This window comes from Lissotriton helveticus, chromosome 6, assembly GCF_964261635.1.
Source record: "Lissotriton helveticus chromosome 6, aLisHel1.1, whole genome shotgun sequence".
NCBI classification, from domain to species: Eukaryota; Metazoa; Chordata; class Amphibia; order Caudata; family Salamandridae; genus Lissotriton; species Lissotriton helveticus.
The window spans coordinates 1,962,248,804-1,962,265,503 of NC_136067.1; the positions used below are offsets into that span (position 1 = coordinate 1,962,248,804).

Consider the following 16,700-nt stretch of genomic DNA (forward strand, 5'->3'; position numbering starts at 1 on the left):
TTGACCGCTGATTCCTTAGCAATGATCCAGTCTAGGGTGGCACCTTTCGAATGAGTAGGGAGGGAGCAGGCTTTGGTAAGGGCTTGATCGGCCAAGAAGTCTCTGATGGCATTGACCGGAGAGTCCTCAGGATCGTTCCAATGCAAGTTAAAGTCACCAAGGAAAATGTCGTTAGAGTTTGGTGACACCTTGGCTGTGATGATTTCCATGAGGAGGTCTGTAAAGGTGTCGTTCTTGCCAGGGGTTGGTAAAAGATGTAAAGTTTGAACAGCTGTGAGGTGTTGTTGGAGATGGCGAGTGCGAGGTATTCGCAGGAGTCTGTGGTGTCCACCGGCAGTTCCATAACAAGGAGGTTGGAGCGGTAGATACAGGCAATGCCACCCCCTTTTTTCTTTGGATGGATGACACCGTCCAGCTTGCCAACAAAGGAGCAGACATCATAGCAGAGATAGACCTAGGGGAGGCTGCAGTAAGCTATGGCTATGGATGTAGCGTACTAACATGGCAGTCTGCAGTCATCAGACTTGAAAGATTAGGACTTAGACACGACCCATGACAATTTAGACTCATATCAGGCCTATGAGACATCCTCCAGGGGCCTGTGCCTGACACCGTGGACAGCCAATGACATTTGATCTTTATGCGTCATGAGTTCAATGGCTGCTCCAGGTGGGTGTTGAGGAGGATTGCGAGTTCAATGGATTCCAGCTATGTTAGATGTCAGACACCAGGAGGCACTGGAAAATGCTGCACGGCAGGCTGTGGATATGTGATAGTGCATGCACAGAGACAGTCAGGCGCACATTTAAATAAAAGCCACCCACCCCCTATAGTGCTAGTAGGTGAGCGTACACGGATGGGGCACATCCGTGCCCCATCCTATAACCCTCAGATCAATAGGCTTGTTTAGAGTTTCAACAAGCCACTAAAAGGGATGATTATGGGCCTGCATGAGCCCATGAGGCCGATGTGGGATGTCCTCTTACCAGGCCTGCTGTTTGACCACAGAAGGGGTTCGGTTTAGCCCATTTGAGCTCCTCTATAGCCACCCTTTAAGGAGAACACCCTCCCTCTCAGGGATGTAGTCAGCTACTTGCTGGCTTTCAGAAACCAGATGCAGTACATTGTTTCATTTTTGTTCCCTATAGGCTGTGGTGATTGAACTCAAGTAGTCGTTGTGTTAGGCTAGAGCCAATGAATGCTTGTTGATATATTAATGCTGATGACACAACAGCATTTTAATTGATGGTTTATGGCTTTTTGTTTAAAATATTCTTGCTGTTTGGATGCCTAAACTAGCTATAAATTCAAGGTGTTATCCACTTATGACCCTTCCATGTGCTTTTTTTTACTTTTCTGTCATTATAACATTTCAAATTTACAGTTTTTTCAACAAAGTAGAAAAGCAAATGCTCAAAAATGTTCTTCAAGAAACAAATATAATACAGTCCATTTGCCAAAAGTATTAATTGTGCAATATTTTGCCGTGTAAGGATTGTAAAATCCCCACTTCATGTTTCTGACTCCTTTTCATAACATTACTCTTTGGAGAGACCGCTTAACTGTGCTATTGAAGCCTGTGCAGGAAAGGAGACCTACTCCCATCTTCCATATTGTTGTATCCTTAAATGTTACTTCATTATGGAATTTTCTTTGTAATACACCTGGGGACCACACATAAACAAATCACTCAACCATTTGCAAACACTTCTCTTTACAAAAAGACACGACTATTGATTTGTCAGTGCTTATTTGAAGAACTGAGGCAATGAAGTCTTTAGACAGTAATTACTGCCTGTCGCCTGAAATAACAAGCATTGGCATAGTAAATAGGTCTCACTTTTGGGACCTTATGAATGTTTAGCCATGCAACACTTGATGTTGTTGCACCAAGGATATTGTGCTGGATAACTAAACACTTATAAGGTCCCAAAGGCGAGACCTATTGGCAATGCCAATGCTTGTTCTTAGTGGCAGACGCAGCGCTGACACATAGTGGGTGCACATCCACGTCTGGCCCCTGCCCAGTGCTGTTACCCCTAGCCTTCCACAATCCTAAGGCAGCTGAGAGGCTACCTCGCCACCCTCCTCCAAGCCCGGAACACATTTCTCCACAGTGCTGCTGGACAGCCGGTCAAAAACCAAAGGTGCATTCTCCTGCATCTCCTGGCACTTCTTCTATGACACCACTTGCACTGGTCACCCCCTCTTAAAGCTTGCTCTCTGGGAACCATCAACACTGACATGCACCACCCCCACTAATCTATGCCCTGCTCAACTCTTGCTCCCTAACCGAGCAACCATCAAAATCTGGGACCTTCTACACGATCTAACGCAGACGTACCCCTCACTCCCCGGATTCAAGACCACCAGACAATACAGGACCAACAAACCCAGAGGAGGAATCACAATTACCTTTAAGGAACAAATCCGCTGCATCTTAACCAAAGCCAATTCATGACGAAAACTGGAACACCTGGCCTTAAAATTCAGCATCTCCATCAACACAACCCTGGGAGGAGCTCTGCTCTAATGACCACCAGGACTGAGATTCGAATTCTGAAACTCCATTGCAGAAATGATCGCCACCCTTGTACTCAACTCCATTGTGTTCGGTGACCTCAATATACACCTTAAAGACCTTTCCAACCCTAACACCACCAATCTCTTGGTTTTTCTCATCTGTCACCCAGACAGATGAGAAAAACAGGACATGCCCATCAGTATTGCCTTATATAGTGAGTTTGCAGTGAGTCTGGCTACAGGCTAACAGCCCTCTGCATTTTCACGGTCTCTAAAGGATCTCAAGGACCACTGCATCTAGGTCTTCAAGTAGTACTTTTTACAGGTATGCGCTCTCAGCCAACCTCTAGTAATTTACCAGCTGCACTTCCTCTAAGAAACTCTTTTTCTGCCTGCACCAAAGACCACATGGGGCATATTTACTAGAAAATATTGGAACCAAGAGCAATGCCAAGTTTGGCAGCACCACGTGCACCGTATTTATTTACTGTGTTTTCCCTAGAGTGAAAATTAGCTTCCTACGTCATCGCAGGCACCCTTGCACCATAGTGCAAGGGCACCTGGGTTACATGGAATGATTGTTTGTGTGCAGGAAAGTGTCACTTCCTGCACAAAAACAACCCATAATGGCTACGTGTTACTTCTATGTGTGGTGCATTCTGCAGCACACCTAGAAGTAACAAATCATAACTATTAAATGATTGTCTATGAGCAGGTTGGGACACCTTGCTGCACATAAACAATCATTAATGGAGTGTTGCTCTTACTGTGTGTGCTGCAGAATGCAGCACACAGGGAAAAAGCAAAAAACTAGAAGATATAAAACTATTTCTCCTCATTGAGCTATTGCATTGAGTTCGTTTTTGGTGCTGTATCAGTTTTACACCTCCTTGTAAATCTGGGGCAGCCTCAAAAAGTAATGGCTTTTGCGGTGGAACGCCCACAGCAACACCCATTACAAATCTCTGTGCCACAGCGGACTGCATATTATAGAACAACAAGGGGACCCAAGAAAAGTCGACCAGGGACCTTGGGAATCAATTATTTTAAACAGGGGTCCCTAGAAAAGTGCGAAAATAGGAGACTAAGTAATGAATATAGACTCAATCGTTGCTATATTTAGTGGACATGTTCAGCCGGACAGAGGCCTAATATTTACTCATAGTTAATTAAACAGTAGTTAAACAGTAACACATAAAATGGGACATGTTAGAAATGGGGTAGCCAATTCTACGGGGGGTAGCATGAAGCAGAGCGGGCAGGCCAAACTCCTGGGGACATGTGTGAAGCATCCACGCAGTTCGCACAGACGACACATCAGGCACACCACAAAAGAGACACAACACCACTTTGGATGGAAAAGAATAACTTTAGTATTGTACTAAGGATGCAAAAGTAAAGAACAGTAATCACAATGGGGCGCCAACTGGTGCCAGGGCAATGTATACCAGGGCGATTATTTACAGGGGAAATGGGAAAAAGCAGAAAAAGGTAAGTCCATTAGGATCAAGCATGCAAGGAAGACATAGGCATTAACTCTTGGCATAACCTTATGCAGCAGGCATATAACAGAAGACAGTACGCATAAAATCAAACGGTAGGTATAACACACAGTAGGACCTGCATCAGCGTCTCCTGCAAAAAGGAACATGAAGCACCCAGCATTAGCATTAACATCTGGCATAGGCCTACATCATGGGGCAGGAAACCCAGTGCGCATCACAATGGCCTAGAACTTATCAACAGTGGGCCTAACCTCAGGAAAACATCAGGCACCATAGTATAGGCAGAACACATTTGGCCAGAAACACAGTGGTCAGGCCTACAGCATGAATTAGCACCTTCTGCCAGCCGTCACAGGGTGCAGGGCCTCAGGCATTACCTCAGGGCGCACCTTAGGGGAAACATCAACACATTTATATAACTCCAGCGGGTCCTCCCTAGGCACCACACAACCAGCTATAAGCCGCTCTTCAGCCCAGTTCAGGAGACCTATACTGTTAGACCGGTCAGCCCTAGGGTGGTCTTTCCCTATTTTTGCCCTTGCCTCATTTTTTTCACCTTCTTTTTGTTGGCCCTTAGGTCTCCGGGCACCTTTTTATGGCTAATCCACGTTAGGGTGCAGGTGCTCTCTACTCCAAACATGGCTGCCACTGGCCCCTGCAACTGCAGTGTGGTCTTTTAGTGTGGCACCCTAGTTGCCAGGAGCTGGCTGGATCCCCATACATTGTTGCAATGCCAGCCTGCCATCCCCTGTCCAGAGACTGCTTAGGCCTGATGATAGGCTTGCACCTAATTAATTTGCCTAAATGACCTGTTGATTATCCAGAAGTGGTTTAGCCCTGCATAAGGGAGTTGTAAGCCTCAATGCAATGAATTACCTTTAATGAACTGCTTATTCTTATAGGAGGTAGTGCTCATTCTTATTGCCTGAAAGACTGGTCCATGATTAATGAAGTACTCCCTTTATGCAATGAAAAGGTTAATACGACAGGCTATGTTATTTTAATGAATTGCTAACTTTGCTCCTATAATGAAAATGCTTAAATGAAATATCTTAGGAAATGTTGATGAATTGATTGCCTGATCTTATTCATATAAAAAGCTGTTGATTTTACTCAAAACTACTAGTGTGGTCTCCATCATTGCGCACACTTCTTGTCTCAGTGGATGAGTGTTATGTAGCTACTTTACACGTAAGCCCCTGGTTGCCTTCCTGCTTGAGCCAAGCTACCCCCCGGAGAACTGGAGGTCCCAGTTCTTACATATACTAACCTTTCCTTCCCCCTCTAGGCCTCACACGCCCCAACACTATGTGGCCCAATCGTTGCCACTGCCCACTGTCCAGCCGGGCAGTGGTGTCCAGCTAGATTAGTTCCGGGTCCCGCTGGAGCCCCTCCGGGCCCCACACACACAGGAAGCTACTCGTGGCAGCTGCCCACTCCCAGGTGGGGCAGCCGTAAAGTTACACTGGCGCAAGGGGGGGGCGAGCACCGACAGTGTGCCCAATTGGGCTCTCCACCCCCCTAGCTTCGTTGAAGGCCTCCAGCAGTCCCCACTCACAGCCCTACTCACCGGGCTCTCCTGGGGTCTAGGTTCTGTGCAGGGACCAGCGGGGGCGGCCTCTGGGCGTCTCCTACCCTCCTCTGGGCGTGCGGGGCTCTCCTCTTCCACGGAGAAGCCCCGCCAGCAGCAGCACCTTCCAGACGGCCTTCTCCGTGGTTGGCCACGCTCCACTCCTCGTCCGGGTCTCCTGGGTGCCTTCCGGGCTGGCAGCCAATCCCTGCGCGGCTCTGGCGGGGGCGCGGCAGCCTCTGCCAATGGCGCCGCCGCTTTAAAGGGCTGGGCCCAAGAGCCATTAAGGTGGTGGCTTTCAGTGAGCGCGGCCACAGTGACCAAAGGGGCCGCGCCTGCCCACAGACATGGCCAATGACGCTGGCCTCGGAGAACGCTCCGGGGCCTGGTGCGGCCTTTCGCGAATACTGCTGCGGTCCTCCCCTTCCCACGGGGCCGCAGCAGCGATCTCCAGTGGCGCCTCTTCTCCCCTCAGCGCACCGGAGTCCGCGCCACTACTCTCCAGTCTCCTGGGCCGCGGCTGTGATAGCAGAGAGTGCTCCCAGGCTGACAATTCTTCTGGGCAGCGGCGGTAAGTTGGCGGCAATCTGCGGTGCTGGGTAGGCTCCCGCCTTAAGGTAAATCTGCATAAAGGTGCCGAAACGCAGGGTAGGCACCTCCTTTTACTTAAATTAGCACCAGGGGCAGCTTCTTGCGCTGTAGCGCTTCGAAGGCGCAGAGCCGGTTATACAGACAGCGCTTTGAAAAGGCTAGCGCTTTGGAGACAGCAGTTCTCTTAGGCCAGGCAGTGCTTCGCAGGCACAGTTCCTCTTAGTACAGCGCTTCCAGCACACAGCGCTTTGTAGGCACAGCGCTCCAAGGTTATATCACTTAGGGGGGGTAGACAGTCCCACAGCAAGCCTCCGGGGCCCCAAGGTAAGCTCCTCACCTCTTGGGGGGGGGGATCCAGTCCAGCCCCAATATAGCGCTTTCCTCTTCAGGCGCAGCGCTTGGGTGGCGCCAGGTCCCACCAGTCTCAGGGACCTAGGGGGCCCTCCTTCTCCAGGGGGCCGGGTGGCAGAGCAGCAGGCACTACAGGCCCAGGTCAACAGTTAGTGGGGACTCATCAAAACAGGGCGGTAGGCTTTCACCATCCTCCACTGTAGCGTGGCCCTCCTCCTACACAGCAGCCTGAACTCCTGCAGTGGGGCTTCCACTAGCCCTGGGGACATCAGAGGGGTTCTAGATGGGTGCAGGGTCCAGCACACAGGCCCAAGTGGTGGTATCCCCTGACAGCAGGTCCCCTCACGTTCCTGTCCCTGCTCTGTCTCAGCACATGGTGGCACATCCCCCTTATTTATATCCCCCTCACCCCACCTCCCAGACAGTGCCAGAAGTTTCTGGAATTCTCTGGCAAACTGGCTCAGGGGGAGGAGTAGAGTACCCTGGGTGCCACGCTTTCCCCCCAAATGCTGGGATGGCTGGGTACCAGACAACTAGACCACTAACCTACAGCAGTCAGGTGGCACAATACCTAGCCATGGCATCCATTTTAAAAATAGCAGTTCACCAGGGTACATTTTCTTGATGGGGAATTGACAAATGCTCACACCATTGCATTACATTTTCATCGCAAACAGGGCATCTCATACCACACATGGCCTATACAGTTTTCCTACCATGGGGGAGACATCCTAAATTAGGGGGGCGAAAAGCGAAAAAAAATTGGGGGAAAATAGGCCAAGTCCAACAGGACACAAGCCTGTGTCCTACTTAACCAGTAGAGTACGCATCAAGGGAGAAAAGAACAACAGGGGGCTCAGGCAAAGCTTTTGGTTTGTTACACAGAAACAATACACAGTGTCAAGAGAACAATTTGCGAGGAACACCTTTACAGCGTAGTAATCAAACATTTTGGGCGTATAAGGTGTTTTAAAAGGGTCTACGGCGTTTCGATCCATTGAGGAAATATGCGGATCATCATCAGGACATTCAATTCATGCCTGTTAGGTAGAGCCATATTAGCCAGCAAATTCAGGGGGGGGGGGACTTGGGCGAAGGAACGGGGGCTGCTTCAAATGCGGCTCCAAGGGGGATTGAAGTATAGACACGATGGGGCGGGAGGGAGTCGCATGCGCGTACTCCGATGGTTCAGTCACCGGTATTAAGGTAGAGAAGGGCTTAATAGCGGGTTTCTCTGTTTGATGATACAGTCTAGAGGACTGCGGCAGAATGAGGCATATTTACAAGGTGGCGTTAAGCCATGTTTTGTAGCTTAGCGCCATCTTGTAAATATTAACAACCATTTGCAATGGTCTTGCATTTATTAGAGTTAGAGCTATTGGCATTGTAAATGACAATGTGTTTTGGTTTTGAGTGGATGTATGTGGTTTGGAGTGGAATTATGTGGTTTGAATTGGAATTGTCAGATGTGGAATTGTGTGCTGGGTAGTGTATTTGTGTAGTGGAATTATGTGGCATGCTGAGAGATAGGGGTGAGAGCTGCTCAGAATAGCTAGAGAGGGGTAGGTAGTTTGTGCAGGAAGTGGTGAATGGATTATAGATAAAGGTGGTGCTGAGTGATAGTGAGGTGGTGCTGAGTGATGTTGAGGTGGTGCTGAGTGTTGCTTTGGTGAGGGGAAAAAGGGATGGCGAGTTGTGAGCATGCCCTCCTGGTGTTGCCAGTGCAGGAAGTGGTGAATGGATTATAGATAAAGGTGGTGCTGAGTGATAGTGAGGTGGTGCTGAGTGATGTTGAGGTGGTGCTGAGTGTTGCTTTGGTGAGGGGAAAAAGGGATGGCGAGTTGTGAGCATGCCCTCCTGGTGTTGCCAGGAGATCTGCCAGATGTCAGTGACCTTTACTGCTTTTCTCTTCGGTTATTAATAATATGAAAACCCTTATTGCTCATGGTTATAGTAATTTTGAGTGTCAATGAGCTGCTCAAAACCTTAAAATAACTGACACATGCAACAAAATGAATGAGAGCCAACTTCATCAAAGTGGAAAATGCTTAACACAATACTATAAACAAGCAGCAAGCAATCAATGAATATGTTTTAGGAGTAAAGATGTATGTACTACAGCTTATATTAAGTTGCACTCTGGTGAACGCTGTTTTGCTTTTAGAATGCGATAAAAAAAAAAGAAATCGAAAAAACAACTTGCAACCAACTGCAAGGACTGGCTGAATGTGTCACACATGCATTGCTTTTATGTACAAAGGTTAAAGCGGAACTACAAGTCCTAGGGTGCAATGTGTTATTGGTTAAAGACTAGCATTAGGTTAAGTTGGCTAATTTTTGGGGCGTTTCCTATTTATATCTATTTTGACACATTTTTATCGCATCCATTTTCAAACCCGTCAACGTTGTACCAGTACTCGTTTTTTTCTCAGAAGGTATTTCGGACTGTGTTTTGTAATTTTAAAAACATTTTATGACTGGTTAACAGGTACATGGCATTCAAGCATTGCTGTCTAGTAGAGAGAAGAAAGATCCGAGTTTTAATCCTGGCATCACTAGTTTGAGTGATCCTGGGCGAAGCACACTTTCGCTATGCCACAACAGTTATCTAGAAATGTGGGGTTCACTTGCACCCTAGGTGAGTGCTGATTTTAAGTGGCGCTGATTTTAAGTACTATCTAAAACATGCATCAGTAAAAAGCCAAGACCATGGGGCAAGTTCTTTAAAATACAAAAATATCTCTTACCTGTGAGAGCCAGGGGAAGAGCAGGTACGAATAGAATACTAAACACGTTCCAGGGAGTTTTGGGGACCCCAGCGATGAGGAGGGTGAAAGGAGGAGCCGATGTTAGCAGAACTGGAGAGGTTCTGCTCGCGTGCCCGGGCTCCACGTGCATTCTCTGCTTGTATTATCCTGTGCTCCCACAGCTGTGCATGTTGCAGAAGGAGATGATAAAGGAACAGCAGCCAGGCAGAGGCATTCATGACAAGTAGGTTTATTTAAATTGGATGGTGTAATCCGTATTAGCAGCGCCAACACGTCGGTAAGCATCGCCAAATGAAGAAAGAACAAGTAATGTGCCTTTGCTAACGCACGTTCTGCCAGTGACATTTGCAATGTGTATTTACCAGACAACACGTGGTCAGCCAAGAAGCAATGTGCCCCTCACTAGCAACACTAGCGCATATAAAGACGTCTGCGTAGTCCCACGCTGTCTAAACATAAAGCGACGTGCCCCACCAATATTCACCATATCCAGTAAAGCAAAAGTGATGGCGCTTCCTTTTAAGGGGGTTATGGTACACTCCTGGCGGCACTTCCTTCTGGCACAAATATCACAAAAGATATATAACAAGATAAAGACACTCAAGCAGCGTGCGTATCACTGCTTGTTCCTGCAGCTATACACCATGGGAATTAACTTGTGAGAAAAGGTGGGGCATGCACCAACCATTAGTCATTTGCAGGCTACCCTTTTTGAATGACACAGACAAAAGCCAATCCAAAGTGGTGTGAGGAGTCAGACCCCACAAAGTACATACAATAGATTGCCTGACAGCGCAACCTCTGTCTAGCCTGTGCTTTAAAATGGCACTACCTCACCAGAGCGTCTAAAAAGTTATGCTCCGGTGGTGATGGGGGCTTGTAAATATGCCTCCAAATCTGGTAAAAAGGCATACAGCTCTTTAAAGACTTCTCTGTGTATGATGGGTGGCAGTACAGAAAAAAAAAATAGGAAACGGAGCAGCACTATCATCTTAGATATAGCTATCAGTCCCATTGGGGAGAAGGTCAGAGTGTTTGAGAAAGAGACTGACTTGCACATCTCCAACACAAACTTGCCAATGGTGCCCGCCATAACAGAATCCTCGGAGTAGTACATTTGCAGGCTGTGGTGTGAGAAAAATCATACCTTTAACCTCTTCTAAAGAGGTTCTCCAGGTCCGTAAGTCAATCTAATCATCCACCAAGAATTAACCTGCATCACTACAACCAATCCTCCCATTTTTTTAAGATAACTACCACCACTACCGCGCCAACTGCTGATAATGCTATTACTGTCACCACCATTACCAACATCACCCCTAATAACACCATCACATCTACTACTTCTGCCACCACTAACACAATGCACACTACAACCACAATCAGCACTACTAACACCACTAACCACCAACAGTACCTCCATGCTACCCCATCACTTCAAGTGCCACCATGACGACTACTACCACTACTAACTCCCTTACTGTCACCACCAACACCTCTGCTACTAGCTGCATCTACACTACCACCACTATTGCACTCACCAGCACTGCTTTTACCAACTATCACCATTCCAACAACCTCCATCACCACTGCTGCACAGCCATAAATATCACCAATAAATCCTCTACTACCACCATCAGCACTATTAGGACTACTACTACCACCCCTTCTCCTACCATATACTACCACTATTGCAGCCATCGTCACTACTACGACCACCAACACTGCTACAACCGTTACTACCACCACCTTCATGATCTCATGTGAGTGTTTGACACTATTATGTTTGCAAGAAAAACAGTAACGTAGGTTTGTGTGTGAGAGACATATTGCGTGTGGTTTCAGAATGCTGAAAAGAACTAGACCTACTGGATTTGCCTAAGCTTGTTATGTTTTGTGTCTCTAATACCGGACAGGGGAAACAGAAAGACAAGTTGGAAACAATGGGACTATCTAATTCTATGTCATCACGACACTGTTCCCCTCCTAGCATTTCATTCTACTGATCATTGTTTTCAGGTGGGCGCCTAATTAAATCAATAGAAGCAAATCAAGGCTACAGTACCCAGAATGCACAATGCTGTTACATGGAGACCCATTAATTGAAAAGCGTCAGTGATCAGCTGACATTGAGTGATGCGGCCATCATAGCGGGGGGGGGGGGGGAGGTCACAGTGTGTCAGGGGCACTGTTTTTGTTCTCCAAAACACAAGCCTTGCTTTCGAGTTTTGAAAATTAAAAAACTCCTACCGGTCCCATGGTGGACTGGCCATCATTCTTTTTTTGTTGGCATTGCTCCAGCCATAACAGCAAGGCCACTGTCGACAACAAGCATTTGCAATGCAATAGGTCTTTACGCAAGTTTGAGCTATTGGCATTGTACATAACAATGCCTTTTATTTATGTTTTGGTTTTTAAAACATAAATCAAAGACATTGTCATTTACAATGCCAATAGCTTCCATTCGCGTAAATGAGAGACCTATTGCATTGCAAATGCTTGTTTCATCCCAACTACTTGGCACTGCCCTGCATGGCAATTCCTACCTGGAGAATGACAATGCTGTCCAGAACTGCCCATTCCTTCCTGACTTCAGTGACCTTGCATGGCCTCCACTTTTACCCTTACTTTATCAGTAATACAGAATCAGTACTTTGAGGTTATTTTTTGCCCAAATATTTTTCTGGGGGACAGTTCCATGGATTTACAACACAGTCAGTAAATCAAGGCCATTACACTACAAGTCTTTGCTCATAGGCAGGACCACTGGAATAACACAATAGTGTGGCCGCCGCGTTCTCTGAGTATTTACATTTTTTCCAAACTTGCCGCATGATTCAGATCTTCTGTATCAGTTGCAAACATCGATTCTAGCTCAGATGGTTCAAAAGAGTCTTTATAAAGCATCAGCTGTGATCCAGCGTGGGGACAGATGCTTTGCAAAGATTAACTGTCACCATTTTGTTGCTGACAGCTGAAATCAGTGCTGCTAATGAGGAGAAACGTTGGGCCAGACATTACTACTGTACAGTATGCTGCATCATTGTACCTCTTCTGTGTCTGATTACATTTGTACCTCTCTAGTCCCAGCAGCACCTGTTCTGACCTGGGTCCCAGGCTCTACAGCAGCTTTCTGTCCTGGTACTCTGGCTCTGTAGTAGCTCTGCTGGCCTGGTTCTCTGGCTCAGGACCAGCTCTGCTGACCTGGTTCACTGGCTCTAGAGCGGCTCTGCTGACCTGGTTCTCTGGCTCTAGAGCGGCTTGATGACCTGGTTCTCGGGCTTTACAGAGGCTCTGCTGACCTGGGTCTCAAGCTCTACAATGGCTCTGCTGACCTGGTTCTCTGGCTCTACAGCAGCTCTGCTGACCTGGTTCTCTGACTCCGCAGCGGTTCTGCTGACCTGGTTCTCTGACTCCGCAGCGGTTCTGCTGACCTGGTTTGCCAGCTCTAGAGCAGCTCTGCTGACCTTGTTCTCTGGCTACAGAGCAGCTCTGCTGACCTGGTTCTATGGCTCTAGAGCAGCTCTGCTGACTTGGTTCCATGGCTCTAGAGCAGCTCTGCTGACCTGGTTCTGTGGATCTACAGCGGCTCTGCTGGCCTGGTTCTCTGGCTCTAAAGCAGCTCTGCTTACCAGGTTCTCTGGCTCTACAGCAGCTCTGTTGACCTGGTTCTCCTGCTCTAAAGCAGCTCTGCTGCCCTGGTACTCTGGCTCTAGAGCGGCTCTTCTGACCTGGATCGCTGACTCTACAACAGCTCTGCTGACCTGGTTCTCTGGCTCTACAGCAGCTCTGCTGACCTTGTTCCTTGGCTGTACAACAGCTCTGCTGGCCCAGTTCTCTGGCTCTAGAGCAGATCTGCTGACCTGGTTCTCTGGCTTTTGTAAGAAGGGGTCCCCTACCAAACCAATATGCTTGCTTTGCGCAGGGACAAAACTAAGTGAGTAAAGGAACTAATAGCAAGCTCCTATATAACCACAAGAAAATATTCTAGGTGCAATAAAACAATAACCACACTACATACCATACAAAAAATCAACACTTATTAAAGAAATATATCGTTTTGTTTATTTTTAAATCTCTTTTTAGTTCCTTTTGTTGAATTTTGTTTGTAGGAAATGTATATTATTAACAAAGAATGACAACAACATCAGTGAATACATAAGTTATATACAAGGATGAAATGAAGTAAAATATATTATCACATTGACAAAATCAATACTCATTTCCACATTCTTGACATATTAGGTCGGGCAAGCAGTGGATGAAAACTTAATAAAGGCAAGCGATAGATGTAAACTATGCACGTTTCGGCACTACTGCCTTCATCAGGGGACTGTCTACTGCAAATAAGTCTGATGGATGAAAACTTGAACAGCGATAAAGTATCGATAGCAGATGCCCAAATATGCGTCAAAAAATTAATGGAGAAGAAAGCTCTCAATACTGCAGGTTGCTCTCTATGTTGATCTTTAACGGTGGCCACAGCCTATGAATAGTGTAGGTCAATTCTGTACTGTAGAATTCAATAGGAAAATGTCTCACGCTCCTATCGGTTACTCAATATGCTGATTATAGATATGGGGCATAATTCATGATACTCGTGGTCCGGTTCAGTACTTTCTGGAGTTCAAAAAAAGAAAGGTATAACTCTTCTGTAGGAAGCTATATATTCTGAAAAATTAACTTGGATGTGAACATAATAAAAGCGGGGCGACTCTGTATTTTTTGGAGCTTCTGATCTCCGTTTGATTCGAGCGAAAACCACCTGGGTGTCAGCACTCCGCTGTACTCTGTTTGAACGACCTAATGAATAAACAAAACTATATATTTCTTTAATAATAAGTGTTGATTTTTTGTATGGTATGTAGTGTGGTAATTGTTTTATTGCACCTAGAATATTTTCTTGTGGTTATATAGAAGCTTGCTATTGGTTCCTTTACTCACCTGGTTCTCTTGCTTTACAGCTGCTCTGCTGACCCGGTTCTCTGGCTCTACAGCGGTTCTGCTGACCTGGTTCACCGTCTCTAGAGCAGCTATGCTGACCTTGTCTCTGGCTCTAGAGCAGCTCTGCTGCCCCGGTTCTTTGGCTGTAGAGCAGTTCTGCTGACCTGGGTCTCTGGCTCTACAGCGGCCATGTTGATCTGGTTCTCAGGCTCTTACGCAGCTCTGCTGACCTGGTTCTTTGGCTCTACAGCAGCTCTGCTGACCTGGTTCTCTGGCTCTAGAGCGGCTCTGATGACCTGGTTCTCTGGCTCTAGAGCGGCTCTGATGACCTGGTTCTCTGGCTCTAGAGCGGCTCTGATGACCTGGTTCTCTGGCTCTAGAGCGGCTCTGATGACCTGGTTCTCCGGCTCTACAATGGCTCTGCTGACCTGGTTCTCAGGCTCTACAGACGCTCTGCTGACCTAGCTCTCTGGCTTTAGAGCAGATCTGCTGACCTGGTTCTCTGGCTCTAGAGCATCTCTGCTGATCTAGTTTTCGGGCTCTACAGCAGCTCTGCTTGACCTGGTTCTCTGGCTCTACCGCAGCTCTGCTGACCTGATTATCTGGCTCTAGAGCAGCTCTGCTGAACTGTTTCTTTGGCTCTAAAGCAGCTCTGCTGACCTTGTTCTCTGGCTCTACAGCAGCTCTGCTGAGCCGGTTCTCTGCCTCTAGGGCAGCTCTGTTTACTTGGTTCTCTGGCTCTAGAGCAGCTTTGCTGACCTGGTTCTCTGGCTGTAGAGCGGCTCTGGGGACTTGGTTTTCTGGCTCTACAACGGCTCTGCTGACCTGGTTCTCCGGCTCTACAGCCGCTCTGCTGGCCTGGTTCTCTGGCTCTAGAGCACCTCTGCTGACCTGGTTCTCTGGCTCAGAACAGCTCTGCTGACCTGGTTCTCTGGTTCTACAGCAGCTCTGCTGATGTTCTCTGGCTCTAAAGCATGTCTGCTGACCTGGTTCTCAGGCTCTAGAGCGGCTCTGCTGACCTTGTTTTCTGGCTCTACAGCAGCTCTACTGACCTGGTTCTCTGGCTCTACAGCAGCTCTGCTGACCTGGTTCTCTGGCTCTACAGCAGCTTGCTAACCTGGTTCTCTGGCTCTAGAGGAGCTCTGCTGACCTAATTCTCTGGCGGCTCTAGAGTGGCTCTGCTGACCTGGTTCTTTGGCTCTAGAGCGGTTCTGCTGACCCGGTTCCATGGCTCTACAGCTGCTTTGCTGACCCGGTTCTCTGGTTCTACAGCAGCTCTGCTGACTTGGTTCTCTGGCTCTACAGCAGCTCTGCTGACCTGGTTCTCTGGCTCTACAGCAGTCTGCTGACCTGGTTCTCTGGCTCTACAGCAGCTTGCTAACCTGGTTCTCTGGCTCTAGAGGAGCTCTGCTGACCTAATTCTCTGGCGGCTCTAGAGTGGCTCTGCTGACCTGGTTCTCTGGCTCTACAGCAGCTTGCTAACCTGGTTCTCTGGCTCTAGAGCAGCTCTGCTGACCTAATTCTCTGGCTCTAGAGTGGCTCTGCTGACCCGGTTCTATGGCTTAACAGCTGCTTTGCTGACCCGGTCTCTGGTTCTACAGCAGCTCTGCTGACCTGGTTATCTGGCTCTACAACAGCTCTGCTGACCTGGTTTTCTGGCTCTACAGCAGCTCTGCTGACCTGGTTCTCTGGCTCTACAGCAGCTCTGCTGCCCTGGTTCTCTGGCTCTACAGCAGCTCTGCTGCCCTGTTTCTATATATGCCAATTTATGTCTGACTTGTACAAATGAAAACCTGGATTTGGGGTTCCCTGCTTAAATTGTGTGTTCTTAGGCAAATTTTTATTTCACAAAACTCCCTTCGCTTCATTATAAGGTAAGAAAGCACTTTCAAATATCGGAGTTCAGAATACCATTCATTCATAGACTATAATGCTGCTCTAGGTAGAATAATCTGGGTCAGTTAGAGGGTTCACATGACAACTCTCTTGCCTCTTAGTACACTGATGGTTCGTGTTTAAAAGTTATCTCTCTATGTGACGTATTAATGTCTAAGATTCCACATGTTAAAGAAATACACCAGTTTTTTTATTTGGACGATTCTTTATCATATTTTGTGATTTCTTGGTGTATGATTTACATTGCAAACCTTTTCAGGGCTCGGCTCGTGCAAGGTTCAAAGAGCCGAGCCAGAAAGTTGGCTCGGCTCAGGCTTGGTCCCCATACTATTGTGTTGGGCTCTCACACATCCATTTCAGATAGGCAGGAAGTAGCGTGCGTGCAAATCATTGTCGGAGGAGGAAATCAAGCAACAGAAAAGAAATCCTACCACCAAGCTTACGTTCCCTCAAGAACAAATGAAAGTATCAAACATATGCCGAGGAGTGCGCCCGACTTTATTCCTCCGATTGCATGCACAAACAAATAGAAGGAAAAAACTGAAACGTGAT

The 16,700-nt window shown here is 47.3% G+C and overlaps 1 long non-coding RNA gene across 1 annotated transcript in view; it reads right to left on the reverse strand.

Moving 5' to 3' along the window:
- The window catches only part of LOC144763936 (uncharacterized), a 110,622-nt gene extending 101,034 nt beyond the window's left edge, over nucleotides 1-9,588 (reverse strand). The window contains exon 1 of the long non-coding RNA XR_013596282.1: nucleotides 9,288-9,588. This is a non-coding gene — a long non-coding RNA (uncharacterized LOC144763936). The remainder of the gene's footprint in view (nucleotides 1-9,287) is intronic.
- Between the last annotated feature and the right edge of the window lie 7,112 nt (nucleotides 9,589-16,700).